This window comes from Megascapheus bottae, chromosome 19 (genome assembly GCF_031878675.1).
Source record: "Megascapheus bottae isolate mThoBot1 chromosome 19, mThoBot2.hap1, whole genome shotgun sequence".
In the NCBI taxonomy this organism is placed as follows: Eukaryota; Metazoa; Chordata; class Mammalia; order Rodentia; family Geomyidae; genus Megascapheus; species Megascapheus bottae.
The window spans coordinates 8,258,547-8,272,273 of NC_143527.1; positions in this window are offsets into that span (position 1 = coordinate 8,258,547).

Consider the following 13,727-nt stretch of genomic DNA (forward strand, 5'->3'; position numbering starts at 1 on the left):
TCAGCCTTGTCACAGCCTTGATATCCTAATGACTGGGTTTATAAGGCTCTGCCCCTCCCACACAGCCTCTTTTTTTTTCTTCTTCTTCTTACTTTGTGTACCTCGGATGACTCAACTTTTTACTCAGAAAGACATCATTAGAAAAGATATACTTGTTTGTAAAAAGGCACAGTTTAAGAAACTTGAGAGAATGACGTCATTGAGAATGATAAGAATTTAGAAATATCTGGAAGGAGCCTGTCAGAATTGGCTAAGAGTAATAGAAATGTGTGGGTCAATGTAATCAATATATGTCTTATGCCTGTATGGAAATATCACTACAACCCTGCTCATACACATGGTATGATTAATATGTGCTAGTAAAATATATGGAAAAGTAAACAAAACAAAATCTGTCTTCTCACCGCCACCCTTCAAGACTTTTTCTTCTCTACTTAGGCTCAAAAAAAAATATCAGGGAGCCAGGTATTTGGCCTAGTGGTAGAGTGCTTGCATAGCATGCCTGAAGCCTGGATTTGATTCCTCAGTTATCACATACACAGAAAAAGCTGGAAGTGGTGTCACGGGTGGCTCAAGTGGCAGAGTGCTAGACTTAAGCAAAAGTGCTCAAAGACAGTGCCCAGGCTCTGAGTTCAGCTCCAGAACTGGCAAACACACACACACACACACACACACACACACACACACACACACACACACTCAAAACCCAACAACAGTTTATTGATTCTCCGAAGAGAGTGGGAACATGATCCTTTTTCTATTGAGTCTAGGCAGAAACCAGTGGCCTTTTAGACAATGTTTTCTTTCCCTGAAATTCCCTAAACTATTACGTTTATAATATCCTACATCATTCTGGGTCCCACCTCACCTCCTCTCATGAGCCCCACCCGAAAGACTTTTCCTTGCCCTGGATTGCACCATAGAGTGTGTCCTACTTTAAATAGTATAACCTGCAATTCAAGTTGAAGTATAATTCTGGGCAAATCATACGTGGGGATTGTAAGTTAGGAATTATGTTTTAAACCTGACTGAGAAAAGTCACCATTTTTTAGATACATCAAATAAAAACAGAATAAAAAGACACAATTTATGCATAACTAAACATAATTATGAATCTTAAAAGGGTCATAGTGTTAGAGCTCATCAAAAAGAGTTTGACACCTCTCATCAGCTTCTGTTCTCTTGACTGTTATGTAGAGATTTCTCTTGAACAGGAATGAGGTGAAATAAAAGTTCTGTGTTGCTCATAAGAATGGTCTGCTCCCTGTTACTGGGGGTGTATAGGTGATGTCCATCAAAAGGTTTTTGATTGCTTGTTTTGTTTGTGTTTTAAGGACACAATCCAATTATGTAGTCCTTGAACTGGAGGTCCTCCAGCCCCTCTCTGGAGAACTGGATGGCACCCACACCCATCTTCCAAGACTGGGTTTGAGCCCTGCCAGAGCTTCTCAGCAGGGCTGTGGTCCACCAGAGCAGCAGGCTTCACTGTTTTGCTGATTGAGTCTCGGATTACAAACAAATAAGATGACTTAAACTCTTGTTTCACGATTAAAGGAATAGGGGCCAGCATGCTCTTCACAGTCTGCTGGCAATCACAAATCAAGTTTATTTTTTAATTGCTGGAAAATTAATCCACATCAGTAAACAGAATTGGAAAGCTACATCAACTCCTAAGATTTTTCCATTAGAGAAAAGGAATGTACAATTAGGAAAATGTGTCACTTCTAAATACATTATCTAAAATATAGTGTCAGAAAGAAAATATGACTTGTATTGTCCAAAATATAGTATCAGAAAGGAAGCACATAAAATTCCATATAATAACCTTATCTTATTGATGACTTCTAATTAGACACACTGAAACAATGCTCATTTATAACGAAGATGATTTAAAGTAATGAATCACAGGATTTAGATAGCATAGTTAGAAATGTAAGCAGTTGTTCTGAGTAGCATCAAGCAAAGTCAGTCTTCTCTGTGGTGTGAGTCTAGAGAATATCTCAAGAAAACCATTCTCCATGATCTATTTATAAAAATACTGTCAGATCAAATCATTCGGTGTTAATGGCAATAAAACAGCTTGTCACTGGCTATAAGTGAAACATGAGATATAGTGTAGAGAGGTTTTAGGGGGAGGAGAGGTGGTTAAGTAAAGAGTTTCAGGGTGTGTGAAGAAAATAAAGCAAAACAACACAAAGGCTTTAAATAATAGTGATTCTGAGCCACAGACAGAAAGATCCCAAAATCCAGGCTAAAAGAAAACAAACCTGGTATATTTTAAGACATAGCCCTGGGCCAGCCATGAGTATGAGAAGTTTGCACAAGAAAGGAGATTTGTTGGGGAGTGTTACGCCTATAGTGGAAAAAAAAGTATTTATCTTGTTACTAAGTGATAAAGCTAACACAGAAGCCTTGACTAATAAACTGTGAGAACAGATCCTTTCTTCTGTGATTCCGCTCTTTGAGAAAGCCATTAACGATCCTTAAGGCCTGTCATGCCAAAACCATGCAAGGAGAAAAATGTGTGCAGAGCAGCCAATCAGTGCCTAGTGATTCATTCACCATGCCTACCAGGTGAAACTCAATGCCCACAACAAAACCTTTCCTGACGAGGGATCTAATAGTTTAACAGTGGGCTCACAGAGTCTTGGCTGCATTCGTCATCTAATCCCTACTATTCTTGTGAATTATTATGGATCAGTGGTAACTGATATTAACGAGTTCAGTTGTATTTGCTCTGATTTGGAGGCTCAGCAGGCAGACAGCCAACCCTTTAGCTACAACTTCAGTCCTTTTGGCTTTGGTTAGTTTTGAGACCATTTCTTTCTTTTGCTTTTTTCTCTTTATGCCAGATTGGCCTGGACACTATCCTATTTAGGTTTGCTACCAGTGCTTGGATGACAGGCACACACATCAAACCAGATTTTTCTTATAGAATGTGGTCTTGTGAACTTGTTTCTCTGGATGACCACTTACCACAATACTCTCCATCTCTGCCTTGTACGTAGCTAGGATTACAGGCGTGAGTTACCCCTCCCACATCTAATTTTGTTTCTGTTATACCTAGCATGATGTTATTCTATCTGCCCCATGCTGTATGCTTTGCAAAATGAAGTATGTTTCATAAAATGTACTCAGGAGATAAATCCACAACCAAATAATCATAGGTTGCATTCTAAATTGAATGTCAGTTACTTTTGTATGATCCTTTCAGTGACTTCTTTTCTTAATACCCATAATTTAATAGTTTATTAGTCAACAATATTATAAATATTCAAAAATTACTTAATATAAATATTTAACCAAATGATAATTGGCTAACTAACCATATAATTAATCATCGTTATAAGTGGTTCTTTGATATGCAAATTAGTATTTTGGGCTGATTTTATTTTATATTCCTAAGGGCATGTTAACGTTGTTTTTAATTTTTTTCTAAATAAAGAAAGCACTCATCCTTTCGGTGATTTCCAGACATTTTTCTCTTAAAGTTTGGATACAGGAGAAGGTTGGTCAGCATTTCCAAAAATACAATGACTTAAATGATAGATGGCAAAAGTACAATGACTTGCACAGTTACCAGATTAGTCCTCTATATAATCAGCAGGGGAAAGCACCTGGACTTGCCTATCGTGAGGAAATATCAATGAAAAAGGAAGAAATGGTGAGACAGTCATACATGCTACCTCAGGCAGGGCTGGACAAGATAATTTACATCACTCTCCAGCAACGACAGCCTTATTTAGACTTCTGCACACATGAGGAGGAGCAAGAAGAGACAATGGCTCAGTTCCTCTTGCAGATTAGTCATTAGGCCATGGTACAGGAAGAAGAGAACACACATGAAGGCACACAGTGGAAGGGGGAGGGAAAGAAAGGAAGAACAAAGACTATACAGCTCTCTTGTCTTGACCCCTCCAACCTCCTCCTGAAGTGATCTGTCCCTGACTGTCCCATGATCGTTCCAGTTTCAATCATCTTGTTCAGTGAGTTCTGCTTCAGAAATGCTCTAAACACATGTACAAAAGTGTACAAAAATATTTATCAAAAAGTTTTACTTATGTATGGTTTTATATATAGTGTTCTGGATCTTGATTGTTTCATTTTATGTCTCTAAAATTCGGCCAGATTATTTCTTATAAGTATAGCTTATATTTTCATTCCACTGAACAACTTAATTGATCTCATTGTCTTATCCATGCCCTTGTCAATATATATTTATTTCTGGTTATTTTTAATGAGGTTTTTCATATATACATATGATCACCCAAAACAGGCAAACAACTCAAAACCACTTTTCCAGTACTCACTACTGTAAAGGCTTTTGATTTTTAACAACCTTGTATGTATAATTTGCATTTCCATGACAGCTGAAGAAACCGAATACTCCAATGTCATAATGATGTGGATTTCTTTTGTACAATGCTTACCTGAAGGTCTAATAATGTCCCCTCTGACACCCAGTCAGCTCAGGGACACATTTTACAGAAATAGAACCCCATGTTATAGAACTTCAGAAAGGAAAAGGAATATGATTGCAGGTTCATTGTAAGTTCTCACTGATCTAGGATTGGACAAATTCTGTAGGAAATTAACTTTCCCACATTCTCTCTGGGTGGTGAAGCCACATTGTGAAGCTGCTAGGAGAAATATCTCTAACATGACAGAAAAGTTGGTGTCACTTTTCCACATTAAACCTGCACCTTGAATGTTTGTGGACACTTTTCATTCTACTCATAGTTTAGAACAGGGCCTCACGAGCCACCTGGCATCCTCTCTGAGGAGGTGATGAAGCAAGTTATTGGTGTAGCTGTCATTTTGTATACTTCTCCATGGGTCCCTAGAAGAACATACCAATCCTCCCTGGAATAGCAGCTGTTATATTACAGGCAGTCTGTGAGGCCTGTGCAATTCAGAATTTATTCAATCACTCATTTTCTCTTTTATCACAACATCCCTCATCTTAACCATTTGCTGCCTGTAATTCAAAAGTTTACCCTGTATTTACTCTCTCCAAAGAATCAACCTCCAATCTGGCCTTCTCCCTGGGAGAGAAACAGAAAGTCTGACTGCTTGGGGAAGAAACTATCAGTCCTTGAACTCTGGCTATCATTTAAGTCCTCCACTCCTGAGGTACCTAGTGTAAATTCTTCAGCTTTTTAGGGATACTGATAGTTTGTTTTTCTGTAGCTCACTTTCTAAGTTTCAGTTTTCTTGGTTCTACTAAGCCAAATTTCTACTTGTCACAACAAATTTACTTTTTCACATCTAAATCTTACCGTTATATTCTCTTTGATTTCCTTTTCCTTTCTGAGTGAATGCTTTCAAACAAATGTAGCACAGTAAGAAAACTTGCTGTTTTTCTTCTACAATTTGAGGAGAGCTATGAACCTTCATGTGTTTAATCAGCAACCTTTAATTAAATGTTCCCCAAATCCTCATAGCCATTTTCACAAGACAATGATATTCCCAACAGTTGAATGACCACATTATGACTAAGAACAGGAATTTTCAAACTTGTAGAAGAGACATTTTTGTGCTGCTGGGGGCCTAGTGTTTGGCCAGCACATTTACCCTTGATGTTTCTGCTCATATATGAGCTGTGCTGTGACTCCCTGCATGATGATTTTCTGAGTCAAATGACTTACCTGTGACTTTTCACAATGCTTCTCCAGCTGAAATCTTGTGGGTCAGCTTTGAACCTTACCCTAGTCTCTAGATGGTTCTTTCCTATGTCCACATCTAATCTTACCTCACATTCTATTCCGTCATCACCACCAAAAAGATGAACTAATGGAGACTTAAGAGCTTGGGGACCTCGGACCCTAGACTCTGCAAAGGCAGACAGAGCACATTGTGGGGAAAATGGGCTCACTGCTTTCTCCTAGGAAGGTCTTCATTTTCTCTTGGTTTTACCTGGTAAGGCCCCAGTGTTCTCACACTAACACTTTCTACGTTCTGTACACTCCAGCAGTTTTGATGTAAATGCTTATTTTTCTTGACCCTGCCAGAAATCATTTCATCTCTGTCTATTTTATTATATTCTTTCAACTCAACTCAATGTACGTGGATAGCTGCAGAATACAGACTCAGAAGAGACTGGGTCTTCGATGAGATCGTCCATTCTGCACATGTAACAAGCTTTCAGGTCTTACCTGACCTTTCCACAGTCTAGTCTGAGGAGCTAGTGGAGAAGCTCACCTGGAGTTCTAGGTGTGCCCTAGACTTCTTCCTACACTGCTGGGATCTCCACACTGGAGGAGTGTGGTGGGCTCAGCTCCTTACTTCTGTCTGCTTTGCAGCTAAGGTTTTAAATTTATAGCATTCACAGAATTTCTGCTTGTTGGGTGCTTGAATAATAATTGTCCCAATAATCACACACACACACACAGAGAGAGAGAGAGAGAGAGAGAGAGAGAGAGAGAGAGAGAGAGAGAGAGAGAGAGAGAGAGAGAGAGAGAGAGAAAGAGAGAGAGAGTTTGGTGCCTAGAAGTATTATAACTCCTGTATTAAGCCCATACTCATGAGCTGATGATGTGAAGATGTAAAAGACCATTTCATTTATTTTAATGTGCAAATTTTGGCATCTGTTATCCCAGAACTCTCTGATTAATGTAGTCTGGACTGCACTGGAAATTGCACCCTGTTTGGCCTTCTCCTCCAGTCTGCTTTTTCTCTCACCTTTAGTTTCCTTATGCTCATTCTGATTTTTCTGAGGACATCTCCTTCACAAATCTGATGGACCCTAACCAGCCACGGGTCTTCTTTTAATAGAATTGATCTAAAACAGGCAGGCTCATAGATTCCAGTGGGATATAAGAAGAGAAGGATTATAGCAGACAAAATCTCTATCAAGAGACTATGTGCTGGTCCTTGCAAGCACTCATGTTAGTGCCTGATGGCACAGTAAGTGCTTCATCAAATTTGGCTGATTGGCTGATGAGATAACCTAACCCATTTTCTTGTGGCCTAACCTGATTTCTGGATCATGGAGCTCAAGCAGAGCCTGAGCCTTTACCATAGCCAACTTCCAGCCTACCCAGAATAGCCACCCCATTTACCACAGTCCTGTTCTTGGATGGCCAGGTTGACCACAGAATCTGTGTTGCAGGCCTGACCTGCGTGAGTCCTCCCATCCCTATTTCCTTGAATCTGCACTTCTGCTCTAGGACTTCTAGTCATTGCCACATCAGCTCTGAGCTGCTCATCTGACACACTCCTACTACTGTGTTTTTCTCATCATGAGGCAAGGCAGGAAGATCAGTCCACACGCAAACCCCACTTCCTGCCTGTGGGTGCGTGCGAAAGGCCCTGTGCACACATTCTTGCACTATTTGGGGGAAAACAGGCCCAGGAAAGGGGGGTGTGGTATGAAATGTCATCACTCAGACGGTGAATTCATTGGGAGTATTTTGAAGAAAATGTTTGCAAAATCTTTTCTGTGGGTTCTTTAAAATCACTGCACGACATATCAAGATGTGGAATGTAAAATTATGTATTGTGGTCAGGTGCACAAAACACAAAATGATATGACTCTGTCTCAACAAATGATATTGGAAACACACTAATAGAAAATATGGGAAGTTAAAAGATTTGCTCAAGCCTGAGTTTTCATCTCTGAAGACAGGTACATTTTTTTTCTTTTCTTCTCTTTTTTTCTTTTTGCCAGTCCTGGGCTTGAGCTCAGGGCCTAAGCCCTGTCCTTGGACTTTCTCAAGGCTAGAGCTCTACCACTTGAGCCTCAGCACCACTTCCAGCTTTTTTTCTATGCATGTGGTACCGAGGAATTGAACCCGGGTCTTCGTGCATGCTAGGCAAGTACTCTACCATTAGGCCAAACTCCCGGCCCCAGACAGGTACATTTTATTTGGGGTTTCAGAGTGAAATTAATGACCAGGATGTTGGTCTAGCAAGCAGTTCTGAGGAGTAATTTCTCTCTTGTTTCCTTTTGTTTTCCATTGTAATTTGCATCTAGTGGTTCTTCATATAATTTTCTCTTGCTTTCCACCTTATTATACCACTGATCTATTCAAATTCCTTTGTCTTTATTACTTCTTCCTGTCTTAATAGATTACGAATTTTGTTAAGGTAGAAATGAACACTGACGGTTTCTTTGTTTTTAATGTAATTATGTAATTTATGTACAAGGGAAAAATGTCTCTTTTGATCATTAATATGATCATTGAAACTGGCTCTAGTCCCTCAAGCAATAAATCCTGGACTCACAAATAGAACCTATTATATTTTTGATTTCTTGCTTTTGAATGTTTTAAGCGATGTCATGACCCTTGTGAATGGTTGCACGAATGTTACTTTTTTATTATGAAAGCATCAGTATAAATTTGGAAATCTTGGCTAAGCTTGCACATTTCTCTTTCCTTTGAAGCCCAAGGATTACTTCCTTCTTTTCCTACAAGCTTCTGTCTCTGTCCCTTTCTTTGGTGTTTATCGACCAGGTCCCACCTTATGAAGCCTAACAGGTTCTCCTGTTGTTACAGTTTGGAAAGTTCACCAAGTAAGAAATAACCAAAAAATTATTCCAATACTCACTTCTACCCCTTAGAGGAAAATGAAAGATTTTTTCCAGATGAGAACTGACAATAATAATAATGCCATATCTAAATCCTTCCATAAATTTTCAAGTCCCTGAAGAGAGTCCTTACTCTCTCGAATTGTTTTTGAACTCTGGAAGTTCTTATACGGCTATATGTCTCACTCTACAATTATGTCTGTCCTTTCCTGCTCTTCATCATCAGGTTTTCTTTGTGTGTGTGTGTTTCTCACTACTTTCTGTTGAGTTTTTTTTCCCAGTTTTCTTTTCCTCATATGTGTTTCCCAGCTTCTCCTGCCTGGAAGCAAGTCCATGAAGCAAGAAGTCTCTCACGGGACAGACTCTAAGGACACATGGAAACCAAGTGTGGAACAGACTGGACACACTCATCTGTTAGTCAGTCATTAATTGATTCATTTAACTCATAAAAAACATGAATAATTTTCCATTGGAAATGAAGATGTAGGTTATATTCAGCACAGAAAGTGTCAAGTCACTACATAAAACCAACCCCAAAGCACAAATAGCTATGCAAAGCAGCTGCCTCTACCAGCTCCTCACCCCACCCGCTCCAGCAGCAGGTTTCAACATCCCAGCTCTCACTGATTCCTGGTTTCTGGTCCCAGGGCCCAGTGTTCATAACTCCTTCAAGCCTCTTTCAATATGGACAATGTGTATGTTTCTCTTGGCATATGCTTTTGTTTGACGAGGGTTGGATTTGGAGAAGGGAGATAAAGACTTTCTGATCTAGCTTTTCATCATTTTTCATCCTTCCTTGGGATAGTACTGTTTCCTTGGATCATATTTCCCCCATCCTTCTCCAGACACACCTAGTGTCTTTACCTCAAATCCACATCCACGCAGGTAGAGACTCACAGGTCTTTCCCATTGGGAAATGCTATCGATGTGGGGATCAAGTCACATTTATGTGGGACACTGTAAGCACTCGGCAATGTTATAAGATCTGAATTGGATTGACTTACTTTTATAATTCTGAGATAACTTCCCAACCCACCCCAGTGCTCTCTTCTTCATCTGCCCCTTGTTACTGGAACACACTCCCCACCGCCACCTGCCCCACAGTATTCTTCTGCCTCTGTTGGGCTGAAATGAACACTTCCCATTCCCTTGTTCTTCCCTTTACTTTAATAAGGTATATGTTCAATTGACTCAAGCTTCCAGCCAATTAATTCCAATGTGATAGTAACATTGTCATAGCAGTAGAGATTTTTTAAAAAAAAATTATCTCCCTCACTGGATTGTGCACTATGATAACGAGATTGTGTCTCCTCCCCTTGTACATCCTGCATCCTCTCAATATTCGCAGCTGCTTTCAGTAAAGAATAAACCTGAGTGTTTGTAATAAAGGATTTTGGAGTCCAGCCACAATGGAAGAGCAGGCCAGCTTTGTTGTGGAAACTGTTCTTCCCCTCCTAATCTCTAGAGCGCAGTAGAAGCACCCTCCACCCATACACCAGACATTGCCAAATGCCAGCAAACATCGCTTCTGATGGAGAAGCATGATGCATATTGCGGCAGCATCCATATATCTTTACAGAAAAGGTTGGTAAAGGTTGAGTGGAAGGCTTCCATACGGTCTTCATGTTAAAGGGAGCCTATTCAATCAAAGTAAGCACTTCACTGTAAAATAACTATTTCATAGGTATTAAAATAATCATTTAATATCTCTCTGGTAATTAATGATGTTATGCATCGTTTCATCTATGTTTTGGCCTTTGTATTTTTGTGAAGTATCTGCATGAATGTTTTTTTTGCCTACTTTAAAAAATTGAATGTCTTTGAGGACAATGCTTCTTTTACCTAGTATATATACATGTACAATTGTTTCCTCCAGCTTGTGACTTGCTAATTAGATTTTTAAAGAGCTTCCTTCGGACTAAAGGTTTTCTGTTCCAATGAAGCCTGCCTTTTCTCTCACTATGTATTTTTTATACTCTTAGAATTCTAAGAAAATCTTTCTTAGCCTAAACTCATGAAGAATTTTCCCTTGCAATGCTGTTTCTTTACTTTAGGTCTGTATGATCCCCTTCAAATTAAACAGAGTAAGATATATCAAGGAAATGGTAAACTCAACAATAAAAACTGTCAACTGATTCACGCAACTTAGGTTCATCTCAAACTCAATAGACCGAGTTATAGAAAACATACACAAAACACAAAACAATACTACATGTTTGCATTTTTAAATACCAGAAAATGAAACCTAACAAGAAAGAAAGTTAGTAGTTGTCTAAGGATGGGATTTAGAAGAAAAAATGAATCTGAAAAGTGGATGATGAAAGTTTAGAGGGTAATAGAAATGTGCAGTTCTGAAAATATTTAAAACTATTTAACCGATCAACACTAGTAGTTTATGCCTAATCTACACATTAATAAAACTGTAAAAACTCAACTTGAGATAAAGGAGATATGAGATTTTCCCCTGGACGATGAAGAATGAAGATCCCACCCTTATACCATATCCATCTCAACCTTTCCCTAACTCCATCTAGCACTTCAATTCTCCATAACTTAGCAGCATTGGTCTTTTGCTGGGTTATAGGCAACTCCTTTCCTCTAGGGGTCAGACTCAACCAGGAAAACAATTCAAAAAGCTACTAGAACACTGACTGGGTTGGTCCTAGGTCCGTGGCTTTTCTCATCTTCCAATGGTCTGTTCAAATGCCATTTACTCAACAAATTCAACTCAGTCCAAATGCTCCTGATTTTTACACAAAGCAAAAATGGTTCTGTATTCCAAACTTAGATCTAACTTTTTTCTTCATCCATTCCTTTTGTTCCATTCCTTTCCTTTTATAACATCTTAAAATACCTACCTCTCCAAATACACAAATACAGGGACTTTTTACTCACTTCTACTTCCTCCTTATACCTCACACTGTGCTTTTCATATAGGTATTTCTTATTAAATGTTTTTTGAGCTAAGAACATCATTTTATGCATTCATCTGATTATTGCTGTATGATACCAGGTGAGAGTACAGTTTCTATTTACTTCCCTCAGTTCAGGATAATGGTGCGTGCCTTTCTGAGAAATGCGGGGAGGGAAAGCAGGAGAAAAACATGGGAAGAGATAACAATGTTCGAGAAGAAATGTACTCATTACCTTATGAATGTAATTCTAACACCTCTATACATCCCCCTGACAAAAGAGGAAGAAGAAGAAGAAGAAGAAGAAGAAGAAGAAGAAGAAGAAGAAGAAGAAGAAGAAGAAGAAGAAGAAGAGGAGGAGGAGGAGGAGGAGGAGGAGGAGGAGGAGGAGGAGGAGGAGGAGGAGGAGGAGGAGGAAGAGGAGGAAGAGGAAGAGGAGGAAGGAGAAGGAGAAGAAGAAATAGAAGAGGGGAGGAGGAGGAGAGGCAACTTCTTGAGTCCCTCCTGATTTGATCTTTATAGCATGTGGCATGATTAGATTTTTTTTTTAATTATCAAAAAAGCCAAGTATGGCTGCATGACTACAATGGCAGCTATTCAAGAGGCTGAGGTCAAGCTGAGAGATTTAGTAAGACCCTGTATGTATATAAAAAACCATTTTAAAAGTGGAGTGTGGTAGAGCACATGATAGCAACTGTCAGTGTTATATAAGCAACCATATGCTTCCAGAACCAAACGGGACATTTTTTCAGGTACCTCTTGAGATTAACCAAACTGATACATATTGAGAAAGATAATGAGTGATTAATCAGATTTTCATTTCTTTCAAAAATAACCCTGCCCAACGTTCTTATGTATCTTGCTGAAATGCTACTTTCAGAACAAGTTCATAATCCAAACTGTTTCTGCTTTAGTGTTTGGAAACTGCATAGAAGTGGTCAAACTCTATAGTAACAAATGTAATCCTTGTCTCCACAGCACCTACGTCCTGAGTTCAAGCCCCAGGACACACACACAGTATCTATCTGTGTCAGGACTCCTCTCCACCGCATGTCTACATAAAGTATTTCTCAGCCAGAGGTGAGCACTAAGGTGGGCACCTTAGTGACATCTGAAGACTTTTTTTGGATGTTGCCGATTATCCTTTATTGCAGACAACAATGGCGCACCATTAGCACAAAAAGGCTGAGAAAGGCTCACTCAGTACTAGCAACTGTGGATAACCATACAGAACCAACAATAGCAGAACAGGAGAAAGCCATGAAATACCATTTCTTAAGCAACTTGAAATGATCAAAATTTGATCATTTTGATTCTCAAATTTTTCTGTACATCTTGTAGGAATTGAGTAATATATTGTTAAGAATCTGTTTTTCACTGCAATTGACAAAATATAAATCTAGAACTTTGTCTCTATCTATATCTGTGTATAGATATGGAATATAATATTAAGGTTATGATTCATGTAGCATGTATGATATATGTCATATCAGACACCTGTGTATATTGTCATATATCTACACATATAATCATTTCCATATGTGACATTTTTGCTCTACATGCTTAATCATTCCCATAAAATGTACTGCAAATATTTGTTTCAGATCTTTGTCTCCTGAGGTCCCCAAGTTTGAGAAAGTACCAGATGGCATTTATTTGAAAGGTTCTATTTAATGGTTTATTACCTTGCCATATTTTCTGCCGTAATTCCTTTTTCTTAAATTTGAAATTCCAAGGTCAAATAAATGATACATATTTTATTTCAGGTTTATCTGTCATCTTATGCCAAGGTTTTCTTAAAACAGAGAAAATGATTCAGCGTACACCTGCCAAAACAGGACTGCTCAGAGCAGTCCAGCTCTGTACTGCCACACTCAGTTTCGTTCCTCAAGTCTTGTATAGATTCAAGTATAGGAATACATTAAGAAAGCAGTACGCTACCTCGGGGGGGGGGGCATGTAAAGATGTAAGTGTTAATGAATATCAAGTATGTAATAAGGAATTTCTTTGAATACGTATAATTCTTTTGAATATATATATATACCCCAGTATAGTTCTTAGTTCTCAGTCTTACTGTCTACATTCTTTATTTGAAATAAGTGAAGTTTTCTTTTACTCATTCTACTAGAAGACATTGTTAGTGTCCCCTAAACATTTTTTTTGAATCTAGCATTTGTTATGATCAGTTCTAATAATATTTAACGTTCCAGTTTCTCTTGATTTTTTTTTTTTTGGCAGTGGTGGTACTACTGAGGTTTGAGCCTAGGGCTTCATGCTTGCCAGGC